The following is a 22,566-nucleotide window of genomic DNA, read 5'->3' as shown; positions in this document are numbered from 1 at the left end:
CACGGCGTGTATCCCAGTAACTTGTGTTGACACCTTTCCTTTTATTCTCTCCGTCCCCTCCCAACTCTTCCTCTCAGCCCCCCCCCCTGCTTGCCTCCCTCCCTCTTCCCCCCTCTTTTCTCTCCCTCTTTTTGTAATGGTGTCTCATGGAGACAAGAACTGCTCTTTCTCTCCCCCCCTCCTCTTCCTCTCCCTCCCTTCCTCGCCCTGCCCCAGTGTTTTTGCTGCGCAGTTTGCATTCAGTGTGGCTTTGGTTACCCGGGCCCGGAGGAAAAAGAGAAGGGGAGAGATCGGGAGGGTTTGTGTGTGTGTGGAGGGGGTGTTGTTCGGTGGGGTGGCAGCACCGAGGAGAGGAATTGCAGACCGTTTTCTGTCCGGGTAGATCATCGGCCATTTATTTATCTGCCTGTCTCCTCCGCCCGCCCCCCTCCGCCTGTTTCAGCCCGTCGTTCTCCTCCTCCACCGCCACCCAGTTCACCCACCGCCCTAAATAAAAACCCACAAATATTTGCTCCTGGTGTCAGGCTGCTGCGGCTGGCAGCCGAGGAGCCTTCTCCTTTTCTCGCGCGTGCGAAGGTTTCGCTTCCCTGCCTGTGCGTGCTGGTCCTGGGCCTAGTGTAAAAATGTTGTCAGATTGGAGGTAGTCAGGGAAGCACCATTGTCTGAAAGAACTGGGAATGTAGTCGTGGTAGGGAATCCTCCTCCTCCTCTTCTTCTTCTCTCCCCCCCCTCGGGTTTTCCTTCCTTCCTTTTTCCCGTAATGGAGGCTTTAAACGTTCATCGTGCAAATAAATAAAAACAGGGTCTTGGGGGTTTCTATTACTGGGCGGCCCGCGGCGGGGAGGGTGATCGCTCGCTCAGCTGCATAACTGTTGCCATATTAATTGGCTGGGGTTCTCTCCCTGTGTTGGTGTGCTGTCGTCGCAGGGTTATTTTCTAAAGGAGAAGAACAGGGGTGGGATCGAAGGAGACATTTTGCATTTATTATCTGGTGGGTTGGATTTTTTATTTTTTATGCGCTGGTGTCGCACCTATCGCATGATAAAAGGAGACTGACCTGTGGTACGGTGGTTAAGACGTTTAACAAAAACACCCATAGCCGTTGTTGTCCTTTGTTTGAGAGTGGGGATAATACGTTAGAGGGGAAATGTTGTAGTCCTAAGAACTGCATTGTAAATCAAGAGTTTTTGGGGTTTTCTTAAAGATAAAACTGGCTTCCATTAACTCAATAAACAAAGGGACAGTAACCTGCTGAAACGCTTTTAATTCTTTCTTTCCTCTATGGCTTTCCTCCCCCCACCCAATTGGCCAACACAAGAATGTTGCCCAAACCACATAGCTGTGTATTTTCAGAGGATGTGATGTCCTATGCCCAATTATGGGTTTTGTGTAAACCATTAAAAATCTTTCTCACATCACTTACATAATTACTGATTTTTTTAAAGGAGTTCACTTCCTCCTTTTGTATGTCCTGTATTGTACATTTTTGCCCTCTTGTGTTACATGTGCATGGAGGTTTTTTAATTATGAGCTTATGTGTTGACAATTTCTACATAGTTGAGCAAGGTTTTGTGACAGATGAGGAAAATGTAAAGGGAAGATTGCTGTTGAATACTTCTATTGATTACTGAACTGGAAGTTTTCATTATGACTATTTATTTTATGTATTTAAAAATATTTCTAGGCTGCTTTTGGGGCAGTGTCCATCTGAAGTGACTTATAGATGTAAAGCATGAAAAGAAAATACCAAAATGTTATCAGTGTTAACCAACCGACCAGGCTTAATTATTCTGCTATTATTAATTTCCTACCTCTGGATATCATTCATTTTAATACAGAATTTTAGGATTGAGATGTTTGTGCATAATATAAATATTCACTTGACAACTAAGAAGACATATAGTTAATCTCAGCAGGAGATGTTCTGCAGCCAAATAAATGATAAGCCCTTTCATGTTTACATATTAAATATAAGAATTATTAGGGTGGCTGACAGATTTTTGGGCCTGAAAAATTCTTCCAGTTCTTTACTCATGTGAAACACCAAGAAAAGTATATTTATGAAGGTGTGCTTGAGTTTTTTTACTCAGACTTTTAAAGGTCAGTGGTAATATATCTTTCCTCAATGTGATCTTAATCCGTTGGCCATTTTAAAAAATATATATTCATCTGTTCTTCCTTAATTTTGGATCTCCTGGGTGTTCTAAGGTTCAGGTATCTTTTAAATTGGGATACTAAGCCTGATTATTCAGAAGTAAATGGCACTCAGAGAAGAGTATTATTTCTAAGTGTTTAAGATTGAGGACCCAAAGTCATTGGCCTTCCATGGTCACAAAGGCAGGTCAATCAAGCAAACAAGACTTTAAGGTACTAAGGGTATACTGTATTTGTTCTTTGCAATATGTATCTATTTTGTATTTAGAAGAAACCTTATAAAACAATTGAGAAAATAAGTCACTTCATATGTAAGATACTAGGAATTACTTTAGAAAGATAAACTGAAGTACAGTAGAGACCTATTAGATGAGGCAATGAGTATAGTAGCACTCTGAAAATGTGAATTCTAGGGATAAGTCGTATGATAACAAATTTAGACTTGTTTAATATCTGTATACTTTTTGCATGCTTGATTTGAATGTTCAAATTGTAATGTGCATTTCTTCATCAAAAGCACTGCTTCCAAGCATCTCTGTGATGAGGTGTGCTTATATATGCACTGTTCATTGTAGAAATGCTACTGGTTTGTGCACCTGGTGAACAAATTCGTGTAAGCATGCAATCAGAGCAGACAAGAAATGTCTACAAGTATTGGAAAAAAATGCAGTTGTGTGAATCAATCCCTCAGTACTGTACAAAACAGGAAGTGAATCGTGCAGTACTGAATTTATATCTATCAGTGCTATTTACTTCAGCTGAGTTATTTTCAAATTAGTTTTATACAGTATTTCTGAAAAGGGTCAAGCTTTCCACAGTTGGAATGCTACAATGTCTTACTACAAGATGAACTTCTTTTTTGAGGGAGGACAGAATTTAGGAGCCAATTAGGAAGAGAAACTCACTGCTTAGTGCAGTAACCCAGGTGTAGTCACCAGGCTCAGTTATTTATGCATCAGTATTGTCTGTATATTTGTATCCTGACTATGGTGCTTTCTAGTGCTATCATAGAATTATGGCTCTTAGACTGAATACTAAATGTTTTCTCTCTTGGAAATATGTTTAAATTAATATAGTTTTGTCTCCTGTAGTATATTGTAGAATTCCATTTTAGGGATTTATAGTAAAAACATTGTTGTTTAGTCGTTTAGTCGTGTCCGACTCTTTGTGACACATGGACCATTACCATGACAATAATTTAAATTAGCAAACGATGCCTGCTGAACCCGTCTATGTATTTTACCTAATTCAGACCTGGTTGTGACTTAAGCATATTTATATATAACTTGTTCCAAAAAAATGTAATAACATTGAAAGCAATGCAGTGGGGATAGATTGATGCACATTCTGTTGTTGACTTTTGTGTTCATAGTTCCAGCAAGCAATATATATTCAGGATCTTGCTTCCACACATGGATCCGTTCAGCTGAATTAAGGTGATACAGTGGTACCTCGGGGTACGAACATGTTCCGTTCCGGGTCGCAGTTCGTAACCCGAAATGGTCGTAACCCAAAGCGCCATTTTGCGCATGCGCAAAGCGCAATTTTCGCACTTTGCGCACGCACAAACCACGCGCACTGCTTCTGCACATGCGCAGAACGTGCGTGCAGCGAAAATACTTCCGGGTTTGCGGAGTTCGTAACCCGAGTTGTTCGTAACCCGAGGTGGTCATAACCCGAGGTATGACTGTATTGGGAATAGAACATGGATTGATTTTTAAATTACGCCTTTTAACATTGATTTAAAAACAGTTGGTTAATTTCTTAAAATTGATTCTTATGTAATTATACCATCAAACATGTTATTTACAATGTGTATAGACTTCAAGAATTGCTTTTGGATGACTAAGCAAATGATCTAATAAAAAACACAAACTATTTATATGAATTGTATGTCTCAGTATAACAGTAACCTGCTAACTGTCTTTAGTTTTGTAAGGCTATGTGGGATAGTCTGGCCTGATGCACCTTGTTCACTGTTGCTTCTACTATATAGATGAGTTCATGTGGGCTAATTTGTAAATAGTGCAGATATGTGGTGGACTTTGCTGAAGGTCAGAACTATTCATCTTTACCTTTCATATGTGTTACATTTACCACACATCAGACATGAATCCAGAGTTAATTAATGAGAAGGCATGTGCTGAATACTGGCATCAACAATGTATTTGAAGTTGAAGTATGCTTAAGGCCGTGTCATATTGCTAGATACACCTCCACTATGCATGGTTAATGCTGTTTGTTTATGGCAGGGTAGTTTTCTAATCATATGGTTAATGCTGTCACCTTTATAATAGAATCATAGAACTGTAGAGTTGAAAGGGACTGCGAGGGTCATCATGTCCAACCCCCTGCAATGCAGGAATATTTTCCCCAACGTGGGACTTGAACTCACAACCTTGAGATTGAGGTTCATGCTGTACCAACCGAGCTATCCCAGCAGCAATAATCTGTTTAGGTGAAGACATGCTTCCCACACACTGTAAAAAGGTGACCATCTTGTGCTATATATGTGGACTTGATCTAGTGGCTAGAACCAGATGTGTGTTGAGTGCCGCTGTTATGATCCAGCTACAGGAGACCACACACAACACTCGTTTGTATTCAAGGGTGCAAGAATCCAGATTCCCAGTAGCCACTGGCATGTAAAGCTTGTGTCTTCTGTTCCCAGTCACTGCAGAGTAGGTATAGGTAAATTCTGTTTGGCTTCCAAACTATCAGAAAACATCTGCTTCTATATCTGTATTGTCCATGCTAAATTGGATAATCGCTCTTCATCCCACCAAATTTATTGACTACGTGTTTCATTTTTTAAAAGGTGAAAAACACAATACTGGCACTTTTAAAATAATTTATTATTGACAGCAGGCCTAGTGCAGAACTAATCAACATGTGACTTAAAACTAAGGTGTATTTCATTCAACTGAGCTACTCTACTGCCTAATGAATATACAGTAGTGTGTGTGTATGGGCTAATAACATGCATATATGTGTTACCTGTAAGATGTATGAATTACCGATATTCTTAAGGAATTATTTCTTGGGAAAGCAATATGTTAGGTATGCCATTCTATTGCTCATAATATAATACTGTACTGATTTCCATGTTTCTTTGGAAACATTTTTAAATTAAGAAAGCTGCATTAATGAAAGTTTGTATTCAAAGTATTGTAAATTCCTACACCCACCCACGCGGGTGGCGCTGTGGGTTAAACCACAGAGCCTAGGGCTTGTCGATCAGAAGGTCAGCGGTTTGAATCCCCGCGACGGGGTGAGCTCCCATTGCTTGGTTCCAGCTCCTGCCCACCTAGGAGTTCGAAAGCACATCAAAGTGCAAGTGGATAAATAGGTACCGCTCCGGCGGGAAGGTAAACGACATTTCCGTGCGCTGCTCTGGTTCACCAGAAGCGGCTTAGTCATGCTGGCCACATGACCTGGAAGCTGTACAATAGAGTGAGATGAGCACCGCAACCCCAGAGTTGGTCACAACTGAACCTAATGGTCAGGGGTCCTTTTACCTTTACACCCTTCCTACTGCATCTGCTCAATCCTGCCGAAGAATTGAGCCTACAGTGACACTCCAGAATGATGTGTGAGAGAACTGACAGATATAGGAGGTCCACATTTGCACATATGGAAATGTCTTCCACACATTCAAGAAACTCCATGGACTTAGTTCTAATTGAAGCATTTGTCATGGATCTAGATCCCATATCTATCCTGATAACTTTATATACCTGATCCGGAGTTGGAAATTTATGAGGCCACTTTGCTGCTCATTGCTTGTTTTTTGTGTGTGCCTATACTGTACAGTGTGTGGCATGTGCTGGTTTTTAGATATTTTTGTCTCCTAGCACTGACCATTTTGTTTGATAGATTGACACTGTACTGTATGACATCATGGCATCTCATAAACTGGGATGACCTCTGTAAAGTAGCTGTGGTCATATCTGCATAGTTTTAGCTATAGAAAAGCTGAAAAGTGGTGACGTTTGCTGCCTGTGTTCTTGATGGTGAGACACTACAGTACTTGCTTATTTTTGAAACTTATAGTGACATTTTCTGTTTGATTTTATGAGGTATGTCTTTAATACATAACCTGGTGATATTGCTTGCACTCACATTCTCTTTTGAACACTCAAATATATGTGGTCAAACTGCATTTATGTATTAAAAAATATTTTTTCCCACCACACATTTAATTTTAAAGATAATTATGTTTTAAAGAGCACTTCCAACGTGCCAACAATGAATAAATACATGAATAAATACAGAGCAAAAATGTGAACTGAGAGGATAAACTTTAATTCAGAACAGTTACAGGTTGGGGATGCGGTCCTGTTTCTGCTGAAATGTCCTTAACCATCAGCAGAACCAGGATTTTGTATATTACTTTTAAAAGGTAAAGCTGTCAATATAAGGGTGTTGGATTCCATTAGGTAGATATTTTTAAATGTATCTTTAATATTTTATACTCTTTCAGCCTGTTTCCAATATTTGCTGAACTAGCAAATCGTGGTTGGACTAAGCTCAGCTAACTTACCGTAGTTTAGGATGTGGAATATTATATTGCGCTTATACAATGTTAAAATCATAATGGTATATTGGAGTTGCAGGAAGATACTATGATGATAGGTTTTGGGATTTATTGATGTGGTCGGTTTTTCCTAGTACTGTACATGGTAATGTGCACTTGTAGCACTTGAACTAGCTTCTGTTAATCTTGGGATGCAGTCTTCTACTCCAGTAGATTCCAGACACATTGCCTCTTGGGAGTACACACCTATTGACTATTATCATATTCTTGGTTGTATGTTTAGTTCAGTTAGGTTACTGGTTAGGTCTGTGTACAAACTGCTCTTGAGTGTGTGCTCAGAAACACTCCTGCATTTACACATTGTGGAGAAAGATAGCAGCAGTATTAGGCAGTCTTTCAGGGAAGCGTTTCTACGACTAAGAATCATATTGTTGTAGGTAGGATCTCTGAAAAGTTTCCAAGGAACTCCAAGGTTTCCTGGAACATAATTTTAAAAATACTGTTCTGTTTAGTTGAAATTCTGGGCAAGTTTGTACCTTTGTTAAAAAGAGAAGATGATAAAGTTAGAGCCGCAGTGTTTAGTTGATTGACCAGCTTGATTGATTGAAAGGTTTCCAATTTGTTTTTAAAAGGTGCCCTCACTTAGGAAACAGATCTTTTTGGAAAGTTTTGTTTTTAAGAAACAAGTTTTTTTGTCTATTTGTGTCTCAGTGAACAATATGAGTGTGGGTTTTAAAAGAAAACAGGGTTCTTGACTCACTAATGAATGAATCCAGTACTTCAGATTTGTGGCCAGGTAAGATTAGCTCTTGTGCAATGCTTTGAAAGAAATTATACAGGTTTCATTTGTGTAGTAGTTCTTTATTTATTTTTACCAGCAGCTTATCAGATGCTTTGAGAATTCAGTCTTGTACAGAAAGTACAATACGTTTTTATATATGATGTAAGCTGCCCAGAGTGGCTGGGGAAACCCAGCCAGATCTGCAGAGTATAATAAGAATAAGAATAAGTAGTCTAGGATTAGAGATTTCCATATGGAAAACAAATGCATGTAGGCTTAATGGGAAACAACCATTTTTAGAATGATGGTACCTTCGGAAGGAGGCTTAATGTTTCACCATCATATACATTCTGCTAGTTCTTCTGTATATGTTAGACTTTGGCTGCAATACTAAATGTGCTTTGAACACAGTGGAATTTCTGTTTTATGCAACATTTTTGGCTGTGTTTTATTGGGCCCTAATTATACCACCTGTGTAAGGTCCTATCTGCAAAGATCTTGCAGAGGATGAAATAGAACATGGTGTGGAAGGGACATTGGTAGAGGCAATGTTAGCAGTTATGGCCAAGATTGGGACCTCAGCTTGAATCCACAATAATTTCTCATACTGCATTTCTCTGCCTGTACACACACGTGTGTGTGTGTGAGAGAGAGAGAGAGAGAGAGACGGACGGACGGACAGATAGATAGACTACAGTTGTTCCCCTCAATACATCCATTTGTATGCTTATGAAGAAAGTACCCCCATCCCCTGATGTAAAACTCTGCCTGAGTCTGCATCCTGTGAACTGTTTCCATGGCAAGATGTCAGAGCAGGTCTACAAACATGGCAACCAAGCAGCAACAGAACTCGCTGGGAACCACAGAGGGAACAAATGAACAAATAGAATACTTGCCCAGCATCAGTATGAAGGTACTGTACTCAGGATGACAGACAGGTTGAGTAGGATTGTGCTGAAAAAGTAGATACTTTGCTGTAATAGGGAAGAATTGATGTGTTCTTTTTTCAGACATAGGAGGTACCATATTTAAAAATGAATGCATTTTTTCTCCACAGGAGAATATGGGGGGGGGAGGAATCAACAGGTTATAATATTGATATAGAAATAAGCATAAACTGGACATATACAGCACTTCATTAATAGTACTATAAAAACATAGCATAAAATGAAATGGTAGATGCCTTTTGTGTTATTAAAGTGTATTTTAATCATGTTAGTATAACTGGAATGATTTTAGCTCTGAAAGATTCAAATACAGTAGTGATATTGTAATGTTCTGCCTTCGTAACATACTTCCACTAGTGCAAATGCCCTGCTTGCAACAAACAATCTGCTTCAAATGGTTGGAGGAATCTAGAGCAGATTGGTGATACAGTCATACTTCATGTTGCCTCCGCTGTGGGTTGCATTTTTTCATGATACGAACGCGGCGTACCCAGAAGTGTTTACTTCCGGGTTTCGCTGCGCGCATGCGCAGAAGCGTTCTGCGCACTTCGCACATGCGTAAAAGCGCTGCTCGGGTTGTGGACTTTACGGGGTGCGAACGGCATCCCGGAACAGATCAGGTACGCAACCCGAGGTACCACTGTACAGGGTGGTTGTTGTTTTTTTGGGGGGGAATGGAGAGTCCTTCGCATCCTCTGATGTGCTGTTCGTTGTCTTCCAATGATCCATCCCTACAGTAATTAACAATGACGATCTTGGATCTTTATGATATTCAGTACTTGTTGTTGTTGTTGTTGTTGTTTAGTCGTTTAGTCGTGTCCGACTCTTCGTGACCCCATGGACGAGGGTTATCATAAAGGTTATCATAAAGGAATGGTGAAAATCACCTAATCAAGCAGCAGATTTTGGTGCTGCAAAGGTCAGCAGATCCAACCTTGGGGCATAATTTAATAGGAAATTATCTTAAGCCCCATTCAAATTGTAGTTGCTCAAGGTAATTTCTTGGTGGCTTGCGTCTCATGGTACTGAGCAGGATGTGGCTGGTGTCATTTGGATTCCCTGCTTTAAACAGTGGGACGCGGGTGGCACTGTGGTCTAAACCACTGAGCCTAGAGCTTGCCTATCAGAAGGTCGGCGGTTCGAATCCCCGCGATGGGGTAAGCTCCCATTGTTCGGTTCCAGCTCCTGCCAACCTAGCAGTTCGAAAGCACATCAAATTGCAAGTAGATAAATAGGTTCTGCTCCGGCGGGAAGGTAAACGGCGTTTCCGTGCTCTGCTCTGGTTCGCCAGAAGCGGCTTGGTCATGCTGCCCACATGACCCGGAAGCTGTCTGCGGGCAAACGCTGGCTCCCTCGGCCTATAGAGCGAGATGAGCACCACAACCCCAGAGTCGTCCGTGACTGGACCTAACGGTCAGGGGTACCTTTACTTTAAACAGTAAAATATATTGGACCAGTCATTGATATAGAGTGATTTACTGTACTTCCAGTTGAGAAGATAGGCACACCTTGCTGGTAGAGGACTGTTTTTTTTTTTTGCACAGTTACAAGAAGCCTCAGGTGTGTCTTCCACACTAGACATGGAAACGTTAGTTTGAATTGGAAGTTATATGCATAAGCCATACTTAATAATGAATGAAACAGTCTTATTTCTGATCTGTATCACATTTATAAGTGTTCACCCATAAGTCTGTTGCATCTGTTTCAGCAGTTTTGTGTGTGTGTGCAGGAAAAAATATACTTAAATAGGCATTTCTACACTTACTTTCTCTGAATACTGAAAACTGAGTAAGAACGTTTGGGAAGTGTGAAAGCCAGTGTACAACAAAGTTATGGACTACACAGTAGTCTTCAGAGGTACAGATTAGGTCAATTCATGCTGGAATTCACATTCACAAAGATCAAATTCCTTAAGAATCTCTTACCTATTTGACCTTTCTGTCCACTGTGTGTGTGTGGGAATTGGAGGACCATATGAGTACAGTGGTACCTTGGTTTAAGAACAGCTTAGTTTATGTTACAGGTAGGTAACCATGTTGGTCTGCCGTAGTCGAAACAAAATAAAAAAAATCTTTCCAGTAGCACCTTAGAGATCAACTACGTTTGTCATTGGTATGAGCTTTCGTGTGCATGCACCACATTGAGCTGCATGAAATGGAAGTTACATGAAAGCTCATACCAATGACAAACTTAGTTGGTCTCTAAGGTGCTACTGGAAAGATTTTTTTTTTATTTTGTTTCGACTATGGCAGACCAACACGGCTACCTACCTGTAACTAGAACTATGGAAGGCACCACATTGAGCTGTATGAAATGGAAGTCAAGGTATTTGAAGAAGTGTGCATGCACACAAAAGCTCATACCAATGACAAGCTACTCAATTGTTTTGAGCTTAGTTTATGAACAACTTGGATTAAGAACGCTACAAACCCGGAAGTAGGTGTTTTGGTTTGTGAACTTTGCCTTGGAATAAGAATATGTTTCGCTTCCTGTTGAGTGTGTTCCATTTGTAAATTGAGTCCGCCGCTGTTATGGGAAAGCATGCCTTGGTTTAAGAATGCTTTGGTGGAAGAATGGACTTCCGGAATGGATTAAGTTCGTAAACCAAGGTACCACTGTAATGCCTACTCACACAGGGAGTTACATGCATAGACTCCAGTTTAAGAAGTTTGTAAGTGCAGTGGGGAAGTGTGCATGAGCCATGGGTGCAATATTACATGTACAGACTTGAATGCTGGAATGATAATGTGAAGCAGCACATAAATTAAAGAAACCAGTAACCTTCAATGCTGTGTATTGTGTCAGAGAAGTGCTGCATGTTTCTTTGCGTAGATTTGGTTGATTTGACATTATCTTTTTATGCTGTTATAGATGTTACTTGCAGCTGCTAAAAATATAGAGAGTAGAAAGTAGTAATTGAGGCTCATAGCTATATAAATGTAATAATGCAGTTGATATATTTTCAAATTAAAAAATGCATGCTTTTGGTATTGAAAATACTTACTCTTCTGCTACTTGTGACGATTTGTTATAAGTAATGATTATAGTGAGTGGAATCATGACTTAGTTGGACTGAGTAAAGCAGCCAAATTGTATTTAACAAATCAATACTGAGTTACAGGAATGTAACCATGAAACTACTGGTGCTATGCCAAAAGAGGCTTGGGAGGAGTTAGTAAATGTATGACTTGAGATTTCTTGTCTTACTGTTAATTGTTCTTAGCTATGTTGATTCAACATATATTGCTTCCAAGGCAGCATAACATGAGGAACCATGAACATGCTGTTATCCAAGCTAAAATGTGGCCTTGGAAACTTTAGTTATTGCAATTCTATTGTAACCAATAGAATTGTAGCATAAAGAGTGGTGATGACTGGTTGAATTAAATCTGTCATAATTAGTAGCTCAGATGGGGCAAGACTGACCTTGGCCAATATAATCATAGCAATTAGATAATCTAGTCATTAATAGTAGTTGAGTTGCTTGTTCCTTTTGAGTATAGACTGCCGCACAAATTTCAGCTAATTTCAGCTGTTTAGAAACCTTTACATGTTTAAGATTACCAGACTGCATCAATATGGAAACTTGTTTAAAGTGCTTTGATTTTCATCAAGAAATTTAAAACTAACAGGCTTGTCTTCTAACTGAGCATTTTCAACTCAAAGAATAGGGTTGGCAAAGTATGCTCCCACCCTGTTTACAAGTGGGAAGTGCTTATACCAGAGGAGGGTAAGTTTGCTAGATTTTCTTTTCTACCTGTAACCTCTCATGTTGCCCTAAATGATGTTCTTGTAGGGAAAGGTTACCCTTCAGGAGCTGCTTTCTAAGGAGCACAGACTTTTTTTTTTGACAACAGAGACTGAAAAAAATCAATGCATATTTTGAATCTGTCATGCAGCCATATTAACTTAAGAAGAGCCCTGCTGGATCAGGGCAGTGGCCCATCTAATCCACCATTCTGTTCTCACAGGAGACAACCAGGTGCCTGTGGGAAGCACACAAAGAGTCTTTTAATGCCAAAGTTTGGAGGAAGGATGGGGATTGTTTTGCAGTTGCACAGTGAAGGTCCTCAAAGAGCCCTTGTCTCTGCAGGGCAAAACTGGTAACCTCTTTCCACCTGCTGGCCTTTCCTATGTAAGACCTGGAAAGGTGGGCAGGGAAACATGTTTATATGAGCTATCCAAAGGTGCTTTCCATCCCTTTGACCTTCCCAACCTAATCTTCCCTCAGGAAATATGGGAAAGGAGCACTGGATTCTGCTTCCTAAAAGTGCTCCTTTTCCCATTGGACAGCAGCATCCAGGAGTGCATGTTCTCATACTCTTTCATTCTGTTGTAGACTTATGCCTTTGAGCAATGTTTTATAGAACAGCTTTGAACAGTTTTGTTGCCCAAATTTTGTATTGGATATAAATGTGTTAAACGTGAACTGATTTATGCTAAGATAGAATTATATTTTAGAGTTGGAAAAGTTTCATTATTTTCAGTATTGACATGTAAATTACTGAATAAATTGGACATCATGGTTTTTAAAAATCTATTTGAAATTCTGGTTTTCCTGTTTCCATTAGGAATAGGACCAGGCTTCCTCAATCTTGGGCACTGATGGTATTGGGCTGCAGTGTCCCAATCAGTCCTAGTCAGTATAGCCAATGGTTCTTGTAATGCAACAGCATCTGGGATCCTCTGTTGGGGAAGGCTGCAACAGATCGTCAGAAAGCCCCCTAAGACACTGATTTCTATGAAAACACATTTTTGATGGCAATGTATCGCATCACTGAACTGTCTTTATTTTTTGGGGAGGGGTCTGATTGGATTGTTTTTGTATATTGATTATATTCTGAACTTTGAAGTCTGTTCTTCATATGCTTTTTAGAAACTTGTAGCTTTTCTGTGGCAGGCAAAAAATGATTGCACCGCAAATGACTTTAGTAACACTCCTGCAATGATAGGGTTCTGTCTCAGAAGGACTGATTATGGGAGATGTTGCTGGAGTCTTTTCACTGCCTGCTGAGGCAAATGTGTGTTTCCCTAAAGCTCAGATTGTAAAAGAAGTAATGATTTTTGCATAGCTCTTTTCCTGAAGAACTGATTCATCTAGATCTCTAATAATGGGTATTTGGTTCCATTACGTCCATGGAAATGTACTCTCCAGTTCATGGAAAAACACAAACTTCTATGCAGTTAAGTTTCAGCATTTGTGAATGGGCGTTGCTGGACGACTTACGAGGGTATACATCTTGAGCAACAAAAAAACAGAGAATGTTGTCAATATACTACCTTAAATAATTCTAGTGTGCTCCTTAATTATGAAGGAAGATTCTCGAGATTATGCTTAGTTAAAATGTTTTGCATAATAACACAATGCTTGACTTTTCAGAGTTAGGGCTGCTGTGTTCAGTGTGGTATACTGGGGAACCTGCATCCCTCCAGATGTTTTGAATTACTTCTCCCATAATCCTCTACCATTGGCAGTGGTGGCTGGGGCTGATGGGGGTTGGAGTCCAACACATCTAGAGGGAATCATGTTGGTATGTCTGGGGAATACACAACAGTAAGCATGTTTCAGACGAAAGCCTCAGTGTATTAACCAAAGAGAGAGATGCCTTCAGCATAGCATATCTTTTTGGTCTCAAATTTTTATGTAGTTAATATATTTGTATCTCTGAACATGCAGTTGGAATTGTGGCAGTGCCTGGCTGCAGGGATAGATAGGTTGTACAGGATTAACAAAAGTAACATGGTATGCAAAGCTGCACAGCAGGTTAAAAACAATGCTTAAAATAACATTTAAATCAAAACCCATGAAACCAGCTCACTTGAGTGTGTTGTGGCCTCTACAGTTCTCTGGGCTACTTCAAATTTACCAAGAAAATTAAGCAATCTCTTCTTACTTCAAATCTCTTATAAACCTGTTAGAATCTTTATTTGATTTATTTTGAAATTGTCCCTTTTCTGAAGTAAAAATACAGCTTATGTGCACCATCTTACATTTAGCAACTCTGGAGGTATGTGCAGTGATGTTTTGTAACCATAGGCATTACTTGTTGGGGACAACATTTTTAGACTTGTGGTTTGCTAACTTGAACAAGTGCTGCAAAATGGATGAGTGAGTCCATGGCTGATGACAGTAGTATATCATCCATTTCGGTGTTTGGGCATTCATCAGAAACATGGGAAGGAATGGTACTACTCAGAGTTCAAAATTAGCAGGGCGCCAGGCACATTTTTCGCCTAAAGATTCTCCATTCACGAGCGCCTCAAAAAGGATGGGTGCCATTTTTTGCGCCTGGTTGACACTCAGGGATTCCTGAAATATATGTGCTTTGATGCCTCAAAGTATTTGTTAAGGATAGACAATGTGTTAAGGAGTTTAACAATAAAGTGTTTTGAAAACTGAAGTATAGTACCAATATTTTTATTTTAAACACCTAATTAAACATGTATTATCAATTTCTGCTAAAAATGTGATATTAACAATGTGTCACATGTGTGAATTGTATATTAATTCATGCTTTTCAAAATAATAAATAAAAAGTGTTGCCGGCCCCTCATCTCCCGTGGTGACTAGACATTCTGTTTGGCGCCCACAACCCAGGTTCCAGAAGCCATTTGGCTCCTAGCTTGTCTATCCCAGTTTCTAACACTAGTACTACTTAGGATTTGCTGTTGTTTGGTGTCACTTTTCTGTGTTTTTTGTGTTGCTGAGAAATGGCTACTTAACTGAATGTTTCTCTGCAGTCTTATACTTGCTTATATGGGAGTAAGCTTCATAGAACTCGGCGTATGTGCAGAAAGCAAATCTGTGAAGCAGGGAAGTATATGGCAGTAGTGAGCCAATCTTTCTAATCAATGCATTTAACTCCACCTTTACATTTACCATGTTAAGGTGGCATAGCAAAAGAATGAGTAGCAGTGTGACCAGGCCTTACTCAGAGTGAAGAATTTCCTTTCAATCTTGAACTGCAATTTAGTACTTGCTGATTATTATTATTTTGGATTTTTGTTCTGTTTTGTGTGGAACTTCATCTTTATAATTGGCTGGGGGACGTATCGATACATTGTCCAAAACTGGTTTGATGTCAGCATCATGGTAACTGTTTCATAATATTCAATGTGACAATATATCGTGAATCACAATGTGTGTGTGCACTATGTAAAAAAAATTGCCTGGTGCCTAAGATGAAAGTAGGAGTTTCTAGGTAGAACGGGGCTAATAACTGATGGAGACATCTGAAGGCAGCCCTGTTCAGGAAAGTTTTTAATGTTTTATTCTGTTATTAGTCCTGTGTTGGGAGCTGCCCAGAGTGGCTAGGGAAAGCCCGCCAGATGGGTGGGTTAAAATAAAATAAAATAATAATTAATAAGATCAGAAGTTTTCAACCTTTTTGAGTCCACAGCTCCCTTGACCAACTACTGGTACATTTTTTTCTGTGGCTCCCTTGTGGGGAAATGCACTCCAAGCCTCAGAAGCCGGTTATGTCACCCGTTGCTTGCAGAGCCAGCAGCCTCGCACCCCTTTTCAAATGCCCTTCTTTGTGGAGTGTTCCTTCTGCCCTTCTGCATCTTCTCCTCTCCCCTCTTCTTGGGAGACCTCAGGGCAGCTGCAGCCACAGCCGCCACCTCAATCTTTGAGCCACCCCCCTGCCCCAAAGAGAGGTGTCTGTGCACACTGCCCCCCAGGGGCCTGGGAAGAAGATGTCCCCATTCTTATTGGCCCAACAGAGACTGGTCAAAGGTGAACATGAAGCCAGTCTCTTACTCACCCACAGCACCCCTATCATTCAAGGCACCCCAGGGTGCCACGGCACACTGGGTGATAATCACTGCTCTAGATAATTCTTCAACATGCAGTTTCTAATGTATATGAAGTTCCATGTATTTCTCCATATTTAGTTAAATGTCTATTGCATAAACTTAATGCACAGCATTTAGCAAAAATGAATATATCTGTTAGACTGTCCTCTGGGAAAGACCACATAATATTGCCTTTTGTAGCCTTCGGTGAAAAGATTGGTCAGAGCTATTTCTGATTAGTCTTGATTTTTATAAGCTGGAGCTAAACTTGAAGAAACCATAACTAGTACCTAAGGGATTTTATTTTATTTTGGGGGAAAGGGCTAGTTTGGTAGCTTAGTTGGTGTTTGGGATAGAGAACGATATTCAGGCTATTTGCTTCCTAAAATCCAAGCAAAGCAATGCAATACAGTATTGACAGATCAGGCAATGCATTTGCATGAGAGAGGCTACAAAGCTACACAGTTCCTACAATTTTGAAATGTTCAGCCATGTTAAGTTATTTTGGTGGAGTTCAGTGTACTGGTCTTGTGTGCTCAGTCCTATTGCCCTATTTATCACAGTAATTGCTACCTCTCTATGTTCCATTGTGACCTCAAAAGATAAATTAGGAGCATCCTGTTGAGTCAACAGTGTTGACAATACCATACCGGGTACCCTAAGTACTTTTAAGTAGAGAGGTGTCTTCTGTGGCTACTTTGTGGTTAACAGAGTTTTTTGATTGTCACCAAAGGCTGAACCTAAGCATTTTTCAGAATTGCTCTAAGAATATTTTTATTTGAATTATTTTCAGTAGATGAGGTTAAAGCAATAGGAGAGGAGAGCAATTAAACAATATTAGAACCTTTGTTCTATTTGTTCATAATAGAAACCATACTCATAACAGTAATACTGAAGTTTCCTGGACAGAAAACTTCACTGATCATAATTTGGAATATTTCAAGTTGACAATTATCTTGCTGCAAATTATCAAATCGCTTAACCTTTGACTAAACATTTCCCCCCACTTTTTCCTCAGCAGACTTATTCAGCAAAGTGAACCACATTGCACTTGATCCACATTGTATATAACGTACCGTAGAAGCCAACTCCTAGGGCTGAGATCCCTCCCATAAATATTTAAGGGGACTTCCCCCAAAAGTTGATGAGCATTGCCAAGCAAATGGGGTTTGTGTGCTGTTTCTTGTGATCAAATATGTGGGTTGGGGCTTACCTTGCCCCCCCCCAATATTTTATTCAAATTGACACCCCTGGTATAGAACATGTTTCTTGCTCCATAAATGTGTGGGATAATCAGCCTCCTATAACCAACATGTATAAGTCTAATTAATGCATGAAGGGGTTAAAACTACCCAGTAGTTCCTTAAGCTGTTTTTAAATCAGCCATCTTAAGTCCAGAGAGCATGTCCGACTACACTCAGCTTTCCCTTGCCTGTGTATTGTGAAACCGAAGAGGACATGATCTTTTCTTCCCAGTGTTTCGGTACTTTCACTTTCTTGATCAGTTCCTCCCTGTTGGTGAGAACCAGGTCCAAGAGAGATTTGACCCTCTTGTTGCTTCTTCCACCTTCTGGGAAATTAGTCAGCGAGGCAATGGAGGCAATTGTTGGACCTTACATTCTTGGCAGAGTTTGAGTTCGAACCAATATTGGGAAAGTTAAAGTCTCCCAAGACTACTATATCTCTCCTTTTTGAATGTTTGGTAATCTGCTGTAGGAATGCATTATCCAAGTTTCTCAACCTGTATTGGAGGTCTATAGCAAACACCCAGAAGGTCACTGCTGTGTCCTTCTCCTACAATTTTTACCCATGAACTCTGAATCTGGCGTTTCCGTGTGCTGCTCTGGTTCTCCAGAAGCAGCTTTGTCATGCTGGCCACATGACCTGGAAGCTGTCTGCGGACAAACGCCGGCTCCCCCGGGCTGTAGAGCGAGATGAGCGCCGCAACCCCAGAGTCGTACATGACTGGACCTGATGGTCAGAGGCCCTTTATTTACTTTGAAGTCTGTGTTACCAAGTTGGAACTAGCATTAGTGATAATGGGACTTGTAAGCTCTGTTCCTAAATAGATAAGTGGGCTGTATTGAAATTTAGTATTATATCCTTCTTTTGGTTCTTCAGTTTTTTTAAATCTGTTGCTGAAATTAGGAGGATCATGTGAGGCTGTGAGTTAGAACTGTGAGGAAGCACCATCTGAAATAAGAACTGGTAAATGTCCCTAAAGGTGACTTGTAAAAATGTACTGGGCAAGATACAGCAATTAACTTTCCTTCATGTGCTGCTTTGAGGTTTACTTCTCTACTTTTTATTCTTAATACAAGGATTGAGATGCATCTTATATTGATAAGTTTATATATAGATAAGTTTGACAGATATGATTAATCAGTTTATCGTTTGATTCGGACATCATGCTGCTTGAATGCAAAATCCTTTGTAAAACCTGTAAACCCTGGCCCCTTTCAACTTTGATTCTGTGAATGTCATTTTCCTGGTATCCCGTTGAGATTGTATGGTGTACGATCAACAGTATTTGTTGTTCTGAAGCATTTAAATTAATTAACTGATCTGCTGCTTTTGCTTATTATGATGAGGCTTGATCTAGTATTACATTTACATTATGCATTTGTTACCTGATCTGGGGTCAAGAATGACAGAGGCTGGAATAAGAAATTCTTATATGCAACATATACAAATATATATGTGTGTGTGTGTGTGTGTGTGTGTGTGTGTGTGTGTGTGCGCGTGTGTGTGTGCGCGCGCGCGGTATACATGCATATAGAAGCATCCTAAACTATTTTCTGTCCAGGCTAGACCAGACCTAGGTGGAATCTACACAAATATAAAAATGCTGTACTGTTTTTAATATTCGGTTGGAAGCCGCCCAGAGTGGCTGGGGAAACCCAGCCAGATGGGTGGGGTATAAATAATAATAATAATAATAATAATAATAATAATAATAATAATAATAATAAATATTATTATTAATTGAATTTGCCATAGCTCACCATTGCCATCTAGTGTCACATTTTTATTGCACTTTACAACACACTTAAAACCTTTTATTTACAGCTGTATAACAGAGTCCTTAGTTTGCCTTAAATTTATGTGCTTTCAGAACATTCCTTACATTCCACTAAATAGTGCCTAGGATGGCTTATAAAAACATAAAAATTATTGAAGTGCAATTGTTTTTAAAATTAATTTGCAACTAAAAACTTTGTAGATACCCCAGTGTCTTCTTACTGCACCCTTCTCTTACAATGTGCTGCTTTAGTAATGGATTTCCTTGTTACTATGCCTCTGACTCCCCCCCCTCCCCACCGTTTGTATTGGATGAGTGTTTGCATTGCTATACTGTACATGGGACATTTAATGAATCGTGTCTCCTGACTCCTGTGAAAAAGGTTTGATCTAGTATTAATCCAGTGAGTGTGGTCTGGCTTTGTCCATGAAGGATATTGGAATGTGCTAACAGATCCCTTCAAAGCATGTTTTTGTTTATCCTTCTGCTGCTTTAGAGGAGGCTCCTGAAGTCTCTTAGAATTAAAAGTTAGAGCCAAACAAGGTGTGCATTTGTGTGGTGTCAAAACATGTATTTGATGGTTCAGTTATAAAGTAGGTGTGCAAAGATTAATTTATAATCCTAAAAGGAGTGTCCACCTCCTCTTATTGCTGAACCAGTGAGCGTGTTGTTTTTAATAAACACTTTTGTGTCTGGTTTGGCCCTTAAAGACAAGTTCGTTCTCTTAGCATGTAATGCTAAAGTACCATGGTTTAGTGCTAAATACATGAACTGGAATGATCCTGAGTGAAGTGTTGCACTCACATGGTTACCACTAGTTCATTCTCTTTTTTGCATGGCTGGGAGAAGTATTTTACTAGGGTTAAGATTCACTTTTACAGAATCTTGGCTTATGAATGCAGAGACCTTGGTTTTTAAGAGTCTCTGGACAGTTTCAAAAAAAGCTGCTTAAAACTAGGTTTGTTAAACTAACCAGAGTTTGTTTTAACAAATTTACTTAAGGTTTTTAAAAACGTGATCTCTGGTTCATTCATTGCAAGCCATGATTCTGTAAAAAGGAAGTTTTGAGGAAGTCCCCCTAGATGAGGGGAGGAAGAACTTCATTGGTCTCATTCCAGCTCATGCATGTACAGTATATATTACACATGATACTTTAATGTTCTGTGCAAACACAGTTTGTGATTTAAATCTTACTCTGGTGTTGCTTCAGTATGACCTATGTGCTGCTGTGCTATAAAGCCTTTAATTTACCTACCTACAGCTTTTGGACTTGCCCATGTATAGGAATTAGCATACAGGCTGAATTGTATGTGGAATGTAGATGGAGACTTTGTTTTCATCTATTCTGCTTGAGGATTGGAGAAGGAATGCTTGCTGCCTGAGCAGAGTTAGGCATTTTTACTGGTGTGGTGCCTGGTGTGCTAATCAGAGAAATAAGAGCAGAGTGTTAAATATGTTCATATGTAAAAGTATAATTTTAAATAAAGAGCATGGTGGTATTAGTGGAAATTTAATCAGAAACATGTCTAGACTAATACCTGAAATGAGATGAGAGAACCTTGAAGATAGACCAAAATAAAATTTATTCAGCCCAACCTACATGTACAGTATCAATGTCACTTTGAATCACTGAGCACTACAGCACATAGAAAATAAAGTGTTACTTAGTTTTACTAGTACCCCTATCAAAGAGTGTATTTGAAACACATTGGGTTGAATAAATTACAGTGGTACCTCGATTTATGAATTTAATCCGTTCCGAACGGACCTTCGTAAGTCAAAAAAATCGTAAGTCGAAGCCAATGGGGAAAAAATTAAAAAAAATCGTAAGTTGAAAAAACCCATCTAAAAATTCGTAAGTCAAAAAAAATCCTATCTAAACCGCATCCAAAATGGCAGATGGAACTCTGTTCGTAACTCGAAACATTCGCAAGTCGAGTCATTCGTAAGTCGAGGTACCACTGTATATTTTTGCCTCATTTCTGTATTACTGCCTTCTCTCTTTTTCTCTTTTGGCTGTCTGGCTACAGTTTTATGGTTATAAAACATTGGTATTTTTATATCAAACTTCTAAACTGAATAATAAAAAGTTAAAACACAGCTGTGAAATTCTGAATATTGGAACATGTCACTTCTGTTTTCTAATACTGTACCTAAGGTTTGAATTTATGAACACTAACTTTCCAAACTCACTAAATTGTAACATCATTCACCTGGTATATGCTTTGGGACCTAAAGGAACGGAATCCTCCCTCCCACTCAAGCATCTTTTGTCACTCATGTGCACAGGCAGTGCTTTTTTTTCTGGGGGAGACGCAGAGGTTCGCATACCCCTAAACATTTTGTGAATCTAAGTTTGGCCTCATTGAGGGACAATATTTCGATATGAGTAGGAAAATGAGAGTACAGCCGTACCTTGTTTTGTGGCCGAGATCCATTCCGGATTCCCGGCCGCTAGCCAAAAAAGGATGCAGGGCAAAGCGCGGCATCTGCACACACACATGTAGCGGCTTGTGCTTCTGCGTATGCATGAAGTGCGATTTAGCGCATATGCACAAGTGGCAAACCCGGAAGTAACCCGTTCCTGTACTTCCGGGTTTGTCGCGGACGTTTGCCGGAATGGACGCTAGACAAGGTGGATGTTTGCGGAGGTATTAAAAGGTAAAGGGACCCCTGACCATTAGGTCCAGTCGTGACCAAAAGCACTGTGTGCAGGTATAGGTAGAGAACACTAGAAACATTGTTTGTTGTCTTGGTATTGCCTCTGAAGGTGTGCTGTAGACCTTTGCCGATGCCTAGGTATGCAAACTGACTAAGAATGACATAACACCTCTAAGTAATTACTATGCATTAAGCTGATAATCCCTTCCTAATATTTATCTGCTAGCTAACTTTAATGAAACCACCCTTCTTTATAGCCTACAATGGATCCATCTAGGATGGTTGTTGTTTGTGCAGTCTGCTAAAATTGTACAGTTGGTATAGTCCAGATTATCTTCTCTTCTCAATGGAGAAACTTTTTATTGTAAAAATTGTCCCAGTTGATCTGGAAAGAGAATCATCTAGGGTCAAGTGATATTAATATATTATTAAAGCCAAGAAGGTCTTTGCCTACTCATGCCATGTAAAGCTTTCTACACTTCCCAAAGGAACCATAACAAAACCCATTGTAACATAAAATAACAAGTTAAAGGGGAAAACTTAATATTATTTCTGAAATATGATAAGGGTAGCAAAAGCGTGCCTGATCAAGGATTACACCAGCTTCCTTAATGCCACCCAAGCTAATTGCAAATCCAGTTTAGGAGTGAATGTGCTTGACATTGGT

General features: G+C 39.7%; 1 protein-coding gene across 1 annotated transcript in view; it reads left to right on the top strand.

Moving 5' to 3' along the window:
• The window catches only part of FBXO11 (F-box protein 11), a 64,272-nt gene that overhangs the window by 1,187 nt on the left and 40,519 nt on the right, over positions 1 to 22,566 (top strand). The gene's annotated exons all lie outside the window — the stretch shown is intronic.

Source organism: Zootoca vivipara, chromosome 3, assembly GCF_963506605.1.
Source record: "Zootoca vivipara chromosome 3, rZooViv1.1, whole genome shotgun sequence".
NCBI classification, from domain to species: Eukaryota; Metazoa; Chordata; class Lepidosauria; order Squamata; family Lacertidae; genus Zootoca; species Zootoca vivipara.
This window is presented reverse-complemented; position numbering and strand designations above follow the sequence as displayed.